The sequence below is a fragment of the Gossypium hirsutum genome, chromosome A08 (assembly GCF_007990345.1).
Source record: "Gossypium hirsutum isolate 1008001.06 chromosome A08, Gossypium_hirsutum_v2.1, whole genome shotgun sequence".
Taxonomy (NCBI): domain Eukaryota; kingdom Viridiplantae; phylum Streptophyta; class Magnoliopsida; order Malvales; family Malvaceae; genus Gossypium; species Gossypium hirsutum.
The window spans coordinates 34,203,625-34,206,667 of NC_053431.1; the positions used below are offsets into that span (position 1 = coordinate 34,203,625).

Consider the following 3,043-nt stretch of genomic DNA (forward strand, 5'->3'; position numbering starts at 1 on the left):
TCCTTCACTCGATGAAAATGAAGAAGAAAGTGAAGAAGGGGAATTTTGCGCTTAAACTCGATACGAGTAAAACGTATGATCGCGTTGAATGGGATTTCTTGGAAGGAATGATGACTCATTTAGGTTTTCTTATAGATTGGATTGTTTTTATAATGAGATGCGTTTGTTCAGTTTCTAGTTTTGTAAGCCTAAATGGGTCGAACAGTGAGTGGTTCTCACCTTCAAGAGGGTTAAGACAGGGCGACCCTCTTAGCCCTTACCTTTTTCTTATTTGTGTAGAGGGCTTTTCAACCCTTATTAACGAAGCTAAGGAGAAAGGACTGATGAGGGGTGCTTCTGTTGGAAGGGAAAGATTATCTATAAACCACTTGTTTTTTTCAGACGACTGCATACTTTTTCGAGATGTATCCAATGAGGAAGCTCAAGTGGTTCAAAATATTATCAAGGAATATGAGATACTTTCAGGTCAAAGGGTGAATTTTGACAAATCTCTGATTTATTTTGGGGCGAGCAGATGTCAAAGACAGAATTATTAATGTTTTGGGTGTTAGGCTAGCATCAACTCCAGAGAAATACTTAGGGCTGCCTATGATGGTTGGACGGAAGAAGAATTGGGTTTTTGTTAATTTTATTGATCGTTTCAGAAAACGTATTGCAAGCTGGAGTCTTTGCTACTTATCAATGGGGGGAAAGAGGTATTTGTTAAGTCAGTATTACAGGCTATTCCAGTTTATGTGATGCAATGTTTTGCTTTGCCAAAAACTTTATGTCATAAACTTGAAGGTATCATGAACAATTTCTAGTGGTCTAATAATAAATTGTCTAAAGGCATTCATTGGAGTAGTCGGGATGCTTTGAGTTGTCCGAAAAATGATGGTGGGCTGGGGTTTAAAAATTTGTTCTTGTTTAATAAAGCCTTATTAGCAAAACAAATTTGGCGTGTTTTATCCCAGACCAACGGTTTATTAGCCAAAGTTCTTAACGCCTGTTATTTTCCTCATTTAGATATTCTATCGGCAAGGATTGGATCTTACCCATCATTTACCTGGAGGAGCATTTGCAGTGCTAGAGATCTGATTGCAGATGGGCTTTTATGGCGAGTTGGCAATGGGGCTAGCATCAATATTTGGAATGACCCTTTTCTCCCTGGAATCGAAAACAATAGAATATCAGGACATAATATTAGACCAAACTGGACGACAGTGGACCAGTTAATTGATGCTGAAACCAGTACCTGGAACAAGGAGCTGATTCATAACATTGTTGATGCTGTGCATGTTGATCGTATTCTGTCCATTCCATTATCTGGAGCTCGATCAGAGGATACGTTGGTCTGGAAGTACGAGGGCTCAGGGGAATACTCAGTAAAAAGCGGATACAGGGTCTTAATTACAGAACATCTTCTAAACACAAATTACATCAATCCTAATAATGTGGGTTACAAGGATTTTTACAGGTCTTTATGGGCTATGCGCGTACCAAAAAAAATCAAAGTTCATGTATGGAGATTGTTCAACAACTTTTTGCCTAATTACTGTAATCTGAAGCAAAGGTCCTTGCGTGTTAGAGTTGATTGTCCCCTTTGCAAGGTAGCACCAGAGAATACTAACCACCTCTTATGGTCTTGTGATATGTTACAGAGTGTTGGGGCATCTCTTCAAATCAGAATCGCCCCTGTTGATACCACTTTGAGCTGCAAAAATCACTTTGTTAATACTTTTTGTTTAGCAGATGATGATAATAAACAATATATTGCAATCTCCTTATGGGCTTTGTGGTACAGAAGAAATAAGTTGATTTATGAGGGTATTAATTTTTCTTTGCAGGAAGTGTTAGGGTTCATTCGAGGCTATGGTCAAGAACTTAATTTATGCAAAGAGAAAATGAAAGTGTTTTGTGCTTCCTAGCCATGAAGTTTGGAGGCTCCCAAAGTTAGGTTTTATCAAATTAAATTTTGATGCAACTTTTCAAAGTAACTTTAAAACTTCACCATCTGCAGTCCTAGCTAGAGATTCTGAAGGAAAAGTAGTAGGGGCGGAAACTTATCTGTTTACAAATGTTGTTGACGCGTTCGTGGTGGAAGCAAGGGCATGTGAAAGAACTTTATTTTTTGCATCTCGAATGGGCTTTCGATGTCTTGTGGTTGAAAGGGACTCTATGACGGTTATCAAAAAACTTAAGGCAAAAGAAGATGACAAATCAATTCTTAGATCCATTATTAGCCATATTCGAATGCTGGAGAAATATTTTGAAGAAGTGCCGTACCTATTCATTCCCCATCGGAATAATGGAGCAGCCCCACTCTGGCGATGGAAGGGAGAAGAAGACAGTTTTCTGGTCTTTGGGTCGATGGTGTTCCTGACTCGGTATTAAAGATAGTGGAAAAGGATTGAGCGCTTTGGTCTCAAAAACATCACTTTTCGCTATAGAATGCTTTGATTCTGGAGAAGTTTCTTTTGTTTCTCCATGGTTGGTCTCAAAGTGTTTGATATCTCAGTTCTATCATCTGAAAATTTCATCTTTTATAAGAAGGGAGAAGTTTTTCCGACTGGTATTTTGTGCTTATCTTTTGGCTCTGGCTACGAGTGGGTTTTGGTTTTTTTTTGCATTGATGGTTTTTTCTATGGGCGGTGTCATTACTACTCTTGTTTCTTTGTTCTCTAGCCATTTGGTTTCTCTTTGCTTTTGTCTTTTCATGTCTCTTCTACTTGTTCCAGCTGTATTCCTTTATTTTTCCAACTTTGAGCCAAATGCCTAATAAATACTAGTCTTTTCAATAAAAAAAAAGATTTAATTTTCGTAATATATCAAATTTTCTCAACTTTGAAACTCGCATTATTCATGAGTGATGACTGAATTTTCCAAAAATATGTAACAAAAAACCTTTTGCCACATTCCATGCCCCCAACCGTGCCCCTTTCATCAAATTACGCCACGTGGTTTTTATTTTATTTTTTGATATTTTGTAACTCATTATTTAATTTCATATTAATTGTAAGATTAAAATTGGTAAAATAATATAAGAATAAAAAACTGCAATAAA

General features: G+C 37.2%; 1 long non-coding RNA gene across 1 annotated transcript; it reads right to left on the bottom strand.

Moving 5' to 3' along the window:
- Positions 1-366: 366 nt before the first annotated feature.
- LOC121204976 (uncharacterized) lies at positions 367-2,768 on the bottom strand. The gene is made up of 3 exons (XR_005900175.1): positions 2,266-2,768; positions 1,235-2,175; positions 367-1,146 (listed from the first exon to the last, which is right to left on the bottom strand). It is a non-coding gene; the product is annotated as an uncharacterized lncRNA (long non-coding RNA).
- Between the last annotated feature and the right edge of the window lie 275 nt (positions 2,769-3,043).